Consider the following 14223-nt stretch of genomic DNA (forward strand, 5'->3'; position numbering starts at 1 on the left):
TTCAGACAGTTTAGATTTGATGTGCAACTACTAGAAAGACCCTTTCTGCTATAGTGGGAGGTTAAAATTTCATGTTCTAAAGCTTCCCTGAAAAGTTATGGCACAATGCACAAAAACGCTTTTCAGCCTGAGATAAGGTGGGTTTCGGAACGCCAAACATAAAAGTGTTAATAACTTTGGAAAAACACTTCAGACAGTTTAGATTTGATGTGCAACTACTAGAAAGACCCTTTCTGCTATAGTGGGAGGTTAAAATTTCATGTTCTGAAGCTTCCCTGAAAAGTTATGGCACAATGCACAAAAACGCTATTCAGCCTGAGATAAGGTGGGTTTCGGAACGCCAAACATAAAAGTGTTGATAACTTTCGAAAAACACTTCAGAGAGCTTAGATTTGATGTGCACCTACTAGAAAGACCCTTTCTGCTATAGTGGGAGGTTAAAATTTCATGTTCTGAAGCTTTCCTGAAAAGTTATGGCACAATGCACAAAAACGCTTTTCAGCCTGAGATAAGGTGGGTTTCGGAACGCCAAACATAAAAGTGTTGATAACTTTTGAAAAACACTTCAGACAGCTTAGATTTGATGTGCAACTACTAGAAAGACCCTTTCTGCTATAGTGGGAGGTTAAAATTTCATGTTCTGAAGCTTCCCTGAAAAGTTATGGCACAATGCACAAAAACGCTTTTCAGCCTGAGATAAGGTGGGTTTCGGAACGCCAAACATAAAAGTGTTGATAACTTTGGAAAAACACTTCAGACAGTTTAGATTTGATGTGCAACTACTAGAAAGACCCTTTCTGCTATAGTGGGAGGTTAAAATTTCATGTTCTGAAGATTCCCTGAAAAGTTATGGCACAATGCACAAAAACGCTTTTCAGCCTGAGATAAGGTGGGTTTCGGAACGCCAAACATAAAAGTGTTAATAACTTTGGAAAAACACTTCAGACAGTTTAGATTTGATGTGCAACTACTAGAAAGACCCTTTCTGCTATAGTGGGAGGTTAAAATTTCATGTTCTGAAGCTTCCCTGAAAAGTTATGGCACAATGCACAAAAACGCTTTTCAGCCTGAGATAAGGTGGGTTTCGGAACGCCAAACATAAAAGTGTTGATAACTTTCGAAAAACACTTCAGAGAGCTTAGATTTGATGTGCACCTACTAGAAAGACCCTTTCTGCTATAGTGGGAGGTTAAAATTTCATGTTCTGAAGCTTCCCTGAAAAGTTATGGCACAATGCGTAAAAACGCTTTTCAGCCTGAGATAAGGTGGGTTTCGGAACGCCAAACATAAAAGTGTTGATAACTTTGGAAAAACACTTCAGACAGTTTAGATTTGATGTGCAACTACTAGAAAGACCCTTTCTGCTATAGTGGGAGGTTAAAATTTCATGTTCTGAAGCTTCCCTGAAAAGTTATGGCACAATGCACAAAAACGCTTTTCAGCCTGAGATAAGGTGGGTTTCGGAACGCCAAACATAAAAGTGTTGATAACTTTCGAAAAACACTTCAGAGAACTTAGATTTGATGTGCACCTACTAGAAAGACCCTTTCTGCTATAGTGGGAGGTTAAAATTTCATGTTCTGAAGCTTCCCTGAAAAGTTATGGCACAATGCGTAAAAACGCTTTTCAGCCTGAGATAAGGTGGGTTTCGGAACGCCAAACATAAAAGTGTTGATAACTTTGGAAAAACACTTCAGACAGTTTAGATTTGATGTGCAACTACTAGAAAGACCCTTTCTGCTATAGTGGGAGGTTAAAATTTCATGTTCTGAAGCTTCCCTGAAAAGTTATGGCACAATGCACAAAAACGCTTTTCAGCCTGAGATAAGGTGGGTTTCGGAACGCCAAACATAAAAGTGTTGATAACTTTCGAAAAACACTTCAGAGAGCTTAGATTTGATGTGCACCTACTAGAAAGACCCTTTCTGCTATAGTGGGAGGTTAAAATTTCATGTTCTGAAGCTTCCCTGAAAAGTTATGGCACAATGCGTAAAAACGCTTTTCAGCCTGAGATAAGGTGGGTTTCGGAACGCCAAACATAAAAGTGTGGATAACTTTGGAAAAACACTTCAGACAGTTTAGATTTGATGTGCAACTACTAGAAAGACCCTTTCTGCTATAGTGGGAGGTTAAAATTTCATGTTCTGAAGTTTCCCTGAAAAGTTATGGCACAATGCACAAAAACGCTTTTCAGCCTGAGATAAGGTGGGTTTCGGAACGCCAAACATAAAAGTGTTGATAACTTTCGAAAAACACTTCAGACAGCTTAGATTTGATGTGCACCTACTAGAAAGACCCTTTCTGCTATAGTGGGAGGTTAAAATTTCATGTTCTGAAGCTTCCCTGAAAAGTTATGGCACAATGCGTAAAAACGCTTTTCAGCCTGAGATAACATGGGTTTCGGAACGCCAAACATAAAAGTGTTGATAACTTTGGAAAAACACTTCAGACAGTTTAGATTTGATGTGCAACTACTAGAAAGACCCTTTCTGCTATAGTGGGAGGTTAAAATTTCATGTTCTGAAGCTTCCCTGAAAAGTTATGGCACAATGCACAAAAACGCTTTTCAGCCTGAGATAAGGTGGGTTTCGGAACGCCAAACATAAAAGTGTTGATAACTTTGGAAAAACACTTCAGACAGTTTAGATTTGATGTGCAACTACTAGAAAGACCCTTTCTGCAATAGTGGGAGGTTAAAATTTCATGTTCTGAAGCTTTCCTGAAAAGTTATGGCACAATGCACAAAAACGCTTTTCAGCCTGAGATAGGGTGGGTTTCGGAACGCCAAACATAAAAGTGTTGATAACTTTGGAAAAACACTTCAGACAGTTTAGATTTGATGTGCAACTACTAGAAAGACCCTTTCTGCTATAGTGGGAGGTTAAAATGTCATGTTCTGAAGCTTCCCTGAAAAGTTATGGCACAATGCACAAAAACGCTTTTCAGCCTGAGATAAGGTGGGTTTCGGAACGCCAAACATAAAAGTGTTGATAACTTTCGAAAAACACTTCAGAGAGCTTAGATTTGATGTGCACCTACTAGAAAGACCCTTTCTGCTATAGTGGGAGGTTAAAATTTCATGTTCTGAAGCTTCCCTGAAAAGTTATGGCACAATGCGTAAAAACGCTTTTCAGCCTGAGATAAGGTGGGTTTCGGAACGCCAAACATAAAAGTGTTGATAACTTTGGAAAAACACTTCAGACAGTTTAGATTTGATGTGCAACTACTAGAAAGACCCTTTCTGCTATAGTGGGAGGTTAAAATTTCATGTTCTGAAGCTTCCCTGAAAAGTTATGGCACAATGCACAAAAACGCTTTTCAGCCTGAGATAAGGTGGGTTTCGGAACGCCAAACATAAAAGTGTTGATAACTTTGGAAAAACACTTCAGACAGTTTAGATTTGATGTGCAACTACTAGAAAGACCCTTTCTGCTATAGTGGGAGGTTAAAATTTCATGTTCTGAAGCTTCCCTGAAAAGTTATGGCACAATGCACAAAAACGCTTTTCAGCCTGAGATAAGGTGGGTTTCGGAACGCCAAACATAAAAGTGTTGATAACTTTCGAAAAACACTTCAGAGAGCTTAGATTTGATGTGCACCTACTAGAAAGACCCTTTCTGCTATAGTGGGAGGTTAAAATTTCATGTTCTGAAGCTTCCCTGAAAAGTTATGGCACAATGCGTAAAAACGCTTTTCAGCCTGAGATAAGGTGGGTTTCGGAACGCCAAACATAAAAGTGTTGATAACTTTCGAAAAACACTTCAGACAGTTTAGATTTGATGTGCAACTACTAGAAAGACCCTTTCTGCTATAGTGGGAGGTTAAAATTTCATGTTCTGAAGCTTCCCTGAAAAGTTATGGCACAATGCACAAAAACGCTTTTCAGCCTGAGATAAGGTGGGTTTCGGAACGCCAAACATAAAAGTGTTGATAACTTTGGAAAAACACTTCAGACAGTTTAGATTTGATGTGCAACTACTAGAAAGACCCTTTCTGCTATAGTGGGAGGTTAAAATTTCATGTTCTGAAGCTTTCCTGAAAAGTTATGGCACAATGCACAAAAACGCTTTTCAGCCTGAGACAAGGTGGGTTTCGGAACGCCAAACATAAAAGTGTTGATAACTTTTGAAAAACACTTCAGACAGCTTAGATTTGATGTGCAACTACTAGAAAGACCCTTTCTGCTATAGTGGAAGGTTAAAATTTCATGTTCTGAAGCTTCCCTGAAAAGTTATGGCACAATGCACAAAAACGCTTTTCAGCCTGAGATAAGGTGGGTTTCGGAACGCCAAACATAAAAGTGTTGATAACTTTGGAAAAACACTTCAGACAGTTTAGATTTGATGTGCAACTACTAGAAAGACCCTTTCTGCTATAGTGGGAGGTTAAAATTTCATGTTCTGAAGCTTCCCTGAAAAGTTATGGCACAATGCACAAAAACGCTTTTCAGCCTGAGATAAGGTGGGTTTCGGAACGCCAAACATAAAAGTGTTAATAACTTTGGAAAAACACTTCAGACAGTTTAGATTTGTTGTGCAACTACTAGAAAGACCCTTTCTGCTATAGTGGGAGGTTAAAATTTCATGTTCTGAAGCTTCCCTGAAAAGTTATGGCACAATGCACAAAAACGCTTTTCAGCCTGAGATAAGGTGGGTTTCGGAACGCCAAACATAAAAGTGTTGATAACTTTCGAAAAACACTTCAGAGAGCTTAGATTTGATGTGCACCTACTAGAAAGACCCTTTCTGCTATAGTGGGAGGTTAAAATTTCATGTTCTGAAGCTTCCCTGAAAAGTTATGGCACAATGCGTAAAAACGCTTTTCAGCCTGAGATAAGGTGGGTTTCGGAACGCCAAACATAAAAGTGTGGATAACTTTGGAAAAACACTTCAGACAGTTTAGATTTGATGTGCAACTACTAGAAAGACCCTTTCTGCTATAGTGGGAGGTTAAAATTTCATGTTCTGAAGCTTCCCTGAAAAGTTATGGCACAATGCACAAAAACGCTTTTCAGCCTGAGATAAGGTGGGTTTCGGAACGCCAAACATAAAAGTGTTGATAACTTTCGAAAAACACTTCAGACAGCTTAGATTTGATGTGCACCTACTAGAAAGACCCTTTCTGCTATAGTGGGAGGTTAAAATTTCATGTTCTGAAGCTTCCCTGAAAAGTTATGGCACAATGCGTAAAAACGCTTTTCAGCCTGAGATAATATGGGTTTCGGAACGCCAAACATAAAAGTGTTGATAACTTTGGAAAAACACTTCAGACAGTTTAGATTTGATGTGCAACTACTAGAAAGACCCTTTCTGCTATAGTGGGAGGTTAAAATTTCATGTTCTGAAGCTTCCCTGAAAAGTTATGGCACAATGCACAAAAACGCTTTTCAGCCTGAGATAAGGTGGGTTTCGGAACGCCAAACATAAAAGTGTTGATAACTTTGGAAAAACACTTCAGACAGTTTAGATTTGATGTGCAACTACTAGAAAGACCCTTTCTGCAATAGTGGGAGGTTAAAATTTCATGTTCTGAAGCTTTCCTGAAAAGTTATGGCACAATGCACAAAAACGCTTTTCAGCCTGAGATAAGGTGGGTTTCGGAACGCCAAACATAAAAGTGTTGATAACTTTGGAAAAACACTTCAGACAGTTTAGATTTGATGTGCAACTACTAGAAAGACCCTTTCTGCTATAGTGGGAGGTTAAAATTTCATGTTCTGAAGCTTCCCTGAAAAGTTATGGCACAATGCACAAAAACGCTTTTCAGCCTGAGATAAGGTGGGTTTCGGAACGCCAAACATAAAAGTGTTGATAACTTTGGAAAAACACTTCAGACAGTTTAGATTTGATGTACAACTACTAGAAAGACCCTTTCTGCTATAGTGGGAGGTTAAAATTTCATGTTCTGAAGCTTTCCTGAAAAGTTATGGCACAATGCACAAAAACGCTTTTCAGCCTGAGATAAGGTGGGTTTCGGAACGCCAAACATAAAAGTGTTGATAACTTTCGAAAAACACTTCAGACAGCTTAGATTTGATGTGCACCTACTAGAAAGAGCCTTTCTGCTATAGTGGGAGGTTAAAATTTCATGTTCTGAAGCTTCCCTGAAAAGTTATGGCACAATGCACAAAAACGCTTTTCAGCCTGAGATAAGGTGGGTTTCGGAACGCCAAACATAAAAGTGTTGATAACTTTCGAAAAACACTTCAGACAGCTTAGATTTGATGTGCACCTACTAGAAAGACCCTTTCTGCTATAGTGGGAGGTTAAAATTTCATGTTCTGAAGCTTCCCTGAAAAGTTATGGCACAATGCGTAAAAACGCTTTTCAGCCTGAGATAAGGTGGGTTTCGGAACGCCAAACATAAAAGTGTTGATAACTTTGGAAAAACACTTCAGACAGTTTAGATTTGATGTGCAACTACTAGAAAGACCCTTTCTGCTATAGTGGGAGGTTAAAATTTCATGTTCTGAAGCTTCCCTGAAAAGTTATGGCACAATGCACAAAAACGCTTTTCAGCCTGAGATAAGGTGGGTTTCGGAACGCCAAACATAAAAGTGTTAATAACTTTGGAAAAACACTTCAGACAGTTTAGATTTGATGTGCAACTACTAGAAAGACCCTTTCTGCTATAGTGGGAGGTTAAAATTTCATGTTCTGAAGCTTTCCTGAAAAGTTATGGCACAATGCACAAAAACGCTTTTCAGCCTGAGATAAGGTGGGTTTCGGAACGCCAAACATAAAAGTGTTGATAACTTTCGAAAAACACTTCAGACAGCTTAGATTTGATGTGCACCTACTAGAAAGACCCTTTCTGCTATAGTAGGAGGTTAAAATTTCATGTTCTGAAGCTTCCCTGAAAAGTTATGGCACAATGCGTAAAAACGCTTTTCAGCCTGAGATAAGGTGGGTTTCGGAACGCCAAACATAAAAGTGTTGATAACTTTGGAAAAACACTTCAGACAGTTTAGATTTGATGTGCAACTACTAGAAAGACCCTTTCTGCTATAGTGGGAGGTTAAAATTTCATGTTCTGAAGCTTTCCTGAAAAGTTATGGCACAATGCACAAAAACGCTTTTCAGCCTGAGATAAGGTGGGTTTCGGAACGCCAAACATAAAAGTGTTGATAACTTTTGAAAAACACTTCAGACAGCTTAGATTTGATGTGCAACTACTAGAAAGACCCTTTCTGCTATAGTGGGAGGTTAAAATTTCATGTTCTGAAGCTTCCCTGAAAAGTTATGGCACAATGCACAAAAACGCTTTTCAGCCTGAGATAAGGTGGGTTTCGGAACGCCAAACATAAAAGTGTTGATAACTTTGGAAAAACACTTCAGACAGTTTAGATTTGATGTGCAACTACTAGAAAGACCCTTTCTGCTATAGTGGGAGGTTAAAATTTCATGTTCTGAAGCTTCCCTGAAAAGTTATGGCACAATGCACAAAAACGCTTTTCAGCCTGAGATAAGGTGGGTTTCGGAACGCCAAACATAAAAGTGTTAATAACTTTGGAAAAACACTTCAGACAGTTTAGATTTGATGTGCAACTACTAGAAAGACCCTTTCTGCTATAGTGGGAGGTTAAAATTTCATGTTCTGAAGCTTCCCTGAAAAGTTATGGCACAATGCACAAAAACGCTTTTCAGCCTGAGATAAGGTGGGTTTCGGAACGCCAAACATAAAAGTGTTGATAACTTTGGAAAAACACCTCAGACAGTTTAGATTTGATGTGCAACTACTAGAAAGACCCTTTCTGCTATAGTGGGAGGTTAAAATTTCATGTTCTGAAGCTTCCCTGAAAAGTTATGGCACAATGCACAAAAACGCTTTTCAGCCTGAGATAAGGTGGGTTTCGGAACGCCAAACATAAAAGTGTTGATAACTTTCGAAAAACACTTCAGACAGCTTAGATTTGATGTGCACCTACTAGAAAGACCCTTTCTGCTATAGTGGGAGGTTAAAATTTCATGTTCTGAAGCTTCCCTGAAAAGTTATGGCACAATGCGTAAAAACGCTTTTCAGCCTGAGATAAGGTGGGTTTCGGAACGCCAAACATAAAAGTGTTGATAACTTTGGAAAAACACTTCAGACAGTTTAGATTTGATGTGCAACTACTAGAAAGACCCTTTCTGCTATAGTGGGAGGTTAAAATTTCATGTTCTGAAGCTTCCCTGAAAAGTTATGGCACAATGCACAAAAACGCTTTTCAGCCTGAGATAAGGTGGGTTTCGGAACGCCAAACATAAAAGTGTTGATAACTTTGGAAAAACACTTCAGACAGTTTAGATTTGATGTGCAACTACTAGAAAGACCCTTTCTGCTATAGTGGGAGGTTAAAATTTCATGTTCTGAAGCTTCCCTGAAAAGTTATGGCACAATGCACAAAAACGCTTTTCAGCCTGAGATAAGGTGGGTTTCGGAACGCCAAACATAAAAGTGTTGATAACTTTTGAAAAACACTTCAGACAGCTTAGATTTGATGTGCAACTACTAGAAAGACCCTTTCTGCTATAGTGGGAGGTTAAAATTTCATGTTCTGAAGCTTCCCTGAAAAGTTATGGCACAATGCACAAAAACGCTTTTCAGCCTGAGATAAGGTGGGTTTCGGAACGCCAAACATAAAAGTGTTGATAACTTTGGAAAAACACTTCAGACAGTTTAGATTTGATGTGCAACTACTAGAAAGACCCTTTCTGCTATAGTGGGAGGTTAAAATTTTATGTTCTGAAGCTTCCCTGAAAAGTTATGGCACAATGCACAAAAACGCTTTTCAGCCTGAGATAAGGTGGGTTTCGGAACGCCAAACATAAAAGTGTTGATAACTTTCGAAAAACACTTCAGAGAGCTTAGATTTGATGTGCATCTACTAGAAAGACCCTTTCTGCTATAGTGGGAGGTTAAAATTTCATGTTCTGAAGCTTCCCTGAAAAGTTATGGCACAATGCGTAAAAACGCTTTTCAGCCTGAGATAAGGTGGGTTTCGGAACGCCAAACATAAAAGTGTTGATAACTTTGGAAAAACACTTCAGACAGTTTAGATTTGATGTGCAACTACTAGAAAGACCCTTTCTGCTATAGTGGGAGGTTAAAATTTCATGTTCTGAAGCTTCCCTGAAAAGTTATGGCACAATGCACAAAAACGCTTTTCAGCCTGAGATAAGGTGGGTTTCAGAACGCCAAACATAAAAGTGTTGATAACTTTCGAAAAACACTTCAGACAGCTTAGATTTGATGTGCACCTACTAGAAAGACCCTTTCTGCTATAGTGGGAGGTTAAAATTTCATGTTCTGAAGCTTCCCTGAAAAGTTATGGCACAATGCGTAAAAACGCTTTTCAGCCTGAGATAAGGTGGGTTTCGGAACGCCAAACATAAAAGTGTTGATAACTTTGGAAAAACACTTCAGACAGTTTAGATTTGATGTGCAACTACTAGAAAGACCCTTTCTGCTATAGTGGGAGGTTAAAATTTCATGTTCTGAAGCTTCCCTGAAAAGTTATGGCACAATGCACAAAAACGCTTTTCAGCCTGAGATAAGGTGGGTTTCGGAACGCCAAACATAAAAGTGTTGATAACTTTCGAAAAACACTTCAGAGAGCTTAGATTTGATGTGCACCTACTAGAAAGACCCTTTCTGCTATAGTGGGAGGTTAAAATTTCATGTTCTGAAGCTTCCCTGAAAAGTTATGGCACAATGCGTAAAAACGCTTTTCAGCCTGAGATAAGGTGGGTTTCGGAACGCCAAACATAAAAGTGTTGATAACTTTGGAAAAACACTTCAGACAGTTTAGATTTGATGTGCAACTACTAGAAAGACCCTTTCTGCTATAGTGGGAGGTTAAAATTTCATGTTCTGAAGCTTCCCTGAAAAGTTATGGCACAATGCACAAAAACGCTTTTCAGCCTGAGATAAGGTGGGTTTCGGAACGCCAAACATAAAAGTGTTGATAACTTTCGAAAAACACTTCAGAGAGCTTAGATTTGATGTGCACCTACTAGAAAGACCCTTTCTGCTATAGTGGGAGGTTAAAATTTCATGTTCTGAAGCTTCCCTGAAAAGTTATGGCACAATGCGTAAAAACGCTTTTCAGCCTGTGATAAGGTGGGTTTCGGAACGCCAAACATAAAAGTGTTGATAACTTTGGAAAAACACTTCAGACAGTTTAGATTTGATGTGCAACTACTAGAAAGACCCTTTCTGCTATAGTGGGAGGTTAAAATTTCATGTTCTGAAGCTTCCCTGAAAAGTTATGGCACAATGCACAAAAACGCTTTTCAGCCTGAGATAAGGTGGGTTTCGGAACGCCAAACATAAAAGTGTTGATAACTTTCGAAAAACACTTCAGAGAGCTTAGATTTGATGTGCACCTACTAGAAAGACCCTTTCTGCTATAGTGGGAGGTTAAAATTTCATGTTCTGAAGCTTCCCTGAAAAGTTATGGCACAATGCGTAAAAACGCTTTTCAGCCTGAGATAAGGTGGGTTTCGGAACGCCAAACATAAAAGTGTTGATAACTTTGGAAAAACACTTCAGACAGTTTAGATTTGATGTGCAACTACTAGAAAGACCCTTTCTGCTATAGTGGGAGGTTAAAATTTCATGTTCTGAAGCTTCCCTGAAAAGTTATGGCACAATGCACAAAAACGCTTTTCAGCCTGAGATAAGGTGGGTTTCGGAACGCCAAACATAAAAGTGTTGATAACTTTGGAAAAACACTTCAGACAGTTTAGATTTGATGTGCAACTACTAGAAAGACCCTTTCTGCTATAGTGGGAGGTTAAAATTTCATGTTCTGAAGCTTCCCTGAAAAGTTATGGCACAATGCACAAAAACGCTTTTCAGCCTGAGATAAGGTGGGTTTCGGAACGCCAAACATAAAAGTGTTGATAACTTTCGAAAAACACTTCAGAGAGCTTAGATTTGATGTGCACCTACTAGAAAGACCCTTTCTGCTATTGTGGGAGGTTAAAATTTCATGTTCTGAAGCTTCCCTGAAAAGTTATGGCACAATGCGTAAAAACGCTTTTCAGCCTGAGATAAGGTGGGTTTCGGAACGCCAAACATAAAAGTGTTGATAACTTTGGAAAAACACTTCAGACAGTTTAGATTTGATGTGCAACTACTAGAAAGACCCTTTCTGCTATAGTGGGAGGTTAAAATTTCATGTTCTGAAGCTTCCCTGAAAAGTTATGGCACAATGCACAAAAACGCTTTTCAGCCTGAGATAAGGTGGGTTTCGGAACGCCAAACATAAAAGTGTTGATAACTTTGGAAAAACACTTCAGACAGTTTAGATTTGATGTGCAACTACTAGAAAGACCCTTTCTGCTATAGTGGGAGGTTAAAATTTCATGTTCTGAAGCTTTCCTGAAAAGTTATGGCACAATGCACAAAAACGCTTTTCAGCCTGAGACAAGGTGGGTTTCGGAACGCCAAACATAAAAGTGTTGATAACTTTTGAAAAACACTTCAGACAGCTTAGATTTGATGTGCAACTACTAGAAAGACCCTTTCTGCTATAGTGGAAGGTTAAAATTTCATGTTCTGAAGCTTCCCTGAAAAGTTATGGCACAATGCACAAAAACGCTTTTCAGCCTGAGATAAGGTGGGTTTCGGAACGCCAAACATAAAAGTGTTGATAACTTTGGAAAAACACTTCAGACAGTTTAGATTTGATGTGCAACTACTAGAAAGACCCATTCTGCTATAGTGGGAGGTTAAAATTTCATGTTCTGAAGCTTCCCTGAAAAGTTATGGCACAATGCACAAAAACGCTTTTCAGCCTGAGATAAGGTGGGTTTCGGAACGCCAAACATAAAAGTGTTAATAACTTTGGAAAAACACTTCAGACAGTTTAGATTTGATGTGCAACTACTAGAAAGACCCTTTCTGCTATAGTGGGAGGTTAAAATTTCATGTTCTGAAGCTTCCCTGAAAAGTTATGGCACAATGCACAAAAACGCTTTTCAGCCTGAGATAAGGTGGGTTTCGGAACGCCAAACATAAAAGTGTTGATAACTTTGGAAAAACACTTCAGACAGTTTAGATTTGATGTGCAACTACTAGAAAGACCCTTTCTGCTATAGTGGGAGGTTAAAATTTCATGTTCTGAAGCTTTCCTGAAAAGTTATGGCACAATGCACAAAAACGCTTTTCAGCCTGAGACAAGGTGAGTTTCGGAACGCCAAACATAAAAGTGTTGATAACTTTTGAAAAACACTTCAGACAGCTTAGATTTGATGTGCAACTACTAGAAAGACCCTTTCTGCTATAGTGGAAGGTTAAAATTTCATGTTCTGAAGCTTCCCTGAAAAGTTATGGCACAATGCACAAAAACGCTTTTCAGCCTGAGATAAGGTGGGTTTCGGAACGCCAAACATAAAAGTGTTAATAACTTTGGAAAAACACTTCAGACAGTTTAGATTTGATGTGCAACTACTAGAAAGACCCTTTCTGCTATAGTGGGAGGTTAAAATTTCATGTTCTGAAGCTTCCCTGAAAAGTTATGGCACAATGCACAAAAACGCTTTTCAGCCTGAGATAAGGTGGGTTTCGGAACGCCAAACATAAAAGTGTTGATAACTTTCGAAAAACACTTCAGAGAGCTTAGATTTGATGTGCACCTACTAGAAAGACCCTTTCTGCTATAGTGGGAGGTTAAAATTTCATGTTCTGAAGCTTCCCTGAAAAGTTATGGCACAATGCACAAAAACGCTTTTCAGCCTGAGATAAGGTGGGTTTCGGAACGCCAAACATAAAAGTGTTAATAACTTTGGAAAAACACTTCAGACAGTTTAGATTTGATGTGCAACTACTAGAAAGACCCTTTCTGCTATAGTGGGAGGTTAAAATTTCATGTTCTGAAGCTTCCCTGAAAAGTTATGGCACAATGCACAAAAACGCTTTTCAGCCTGAGATAAGGTGGGTTTCGGAACGCCAAACATAAAAGTGTTGATAACTTTCGAAAAACACTTCAGAGAGCTTAGATTTGATGTGCACCTACTAGAAAGACCCTTTCTGCTATAGTGGGAGGTTAAAATTTCATGTTCTGAAGCTTCCCTGAAAAGTTATGGCACAATGCGTAAAAACGCTTTTCAGCCTGAGATAAGGTGGGTTTCGGAACGCCAAACATAAAAGTGTGGATAACTTTGGAAAAACACTTCAGACAGTTTAGATTTGATGTGCAACTACTAGAAAGACCCTTTCTGCTATAGTGGGAGGTTAAAATTTCATGTTCTGAAGTTTCCCTGAAAAGTTATGGCACAATGCACAAAAACGCTTTTCAGCCTGAGATAAGGTGGGTTTCGGAACGCCAAACATAAAAGTGTTGATAACTTTCGAAAAACACTTCAGACAGCTTAGATTTGATGTGCACCTACTAGAAAGACCCTTTCTGCTATAGTGGGAGGTTAAAATTTCATGTTCTGAAGCTTCCCTGAAAAGTTATGGCACAATGCGTAAAAACGCTTTTCAGCCTGAGATAACATGGGTTTCGGAACGCCAAACATAAAAGTGTTGATAACTTTGGAAAAACACTTCAGACAGTTTAGATTTGATGTGCAACTACTAGAAAGACCCTTTCTGCTATAGTGGGAGGTTAAAATTTCATGTTCTGAAGCTTCCCTGAAAAGTTATGGCACAATGCACAAAAACGCTTTTCAGCCTGAGATAAGGTGGGTTTCGGAACGCCAAACATAAAAGTGTTGATAACTTTGGAAAAACACTTCAGACAGTTTAGATTTGATGTGCAACTACTAGAAAGACCCTTTCTGCAATAGTGGGAGGTTAAAATTTCATGTTCTGAAGCTTTCCTGAAAAGTTATGGCACAATGCACAAAAACGCTTTTCAGCCTGAGATAGGGTGGGTTTCGGAACGCCAAACATAAAAGTGTTGATAACTTTGGAAAAACACTTCAGACAGTTTAGATTTGATGTGCAACTACTAGAAAGACCCTTTCTGCTATAGTGGGAGGTTAAAATTTCATGTTCTGAAGCTTCCCTGAAAAGTTATGGCACAATGCACAAAAACGCTTTTCAGCCTGAGATAAGGTGGGTTTCGGAACGCCAAACATAAAAGTGTTGATAACTTTGGAAAAACACTTCAGACAGTTTAGATTTGATGTACAACTACTAGAAAGACCCTTTCTGCTATAGTGGGAGGTTAAAATTTCATGTTCTGAAGCTTTCCTGAAAAGTTATGGCACAATGCACAAAAACGCTTTT

This window comes from Synchiropus splendidus, chromosome 12, assembly GCF_027744825.2.
Source record: "Synchiropus splendidus isolate RoL2022-P1 chromosome 12, RoL_Sspl_1.0, whole genome shotgun sequence".
In the NCBI taxonomy this organism is placed as follows: Eukaryota; Metazoa; Chordata; class Actinopteri; order Syngnathiformes; family Callionymidae; genus Synchiropus; species Synchiropus splendidus.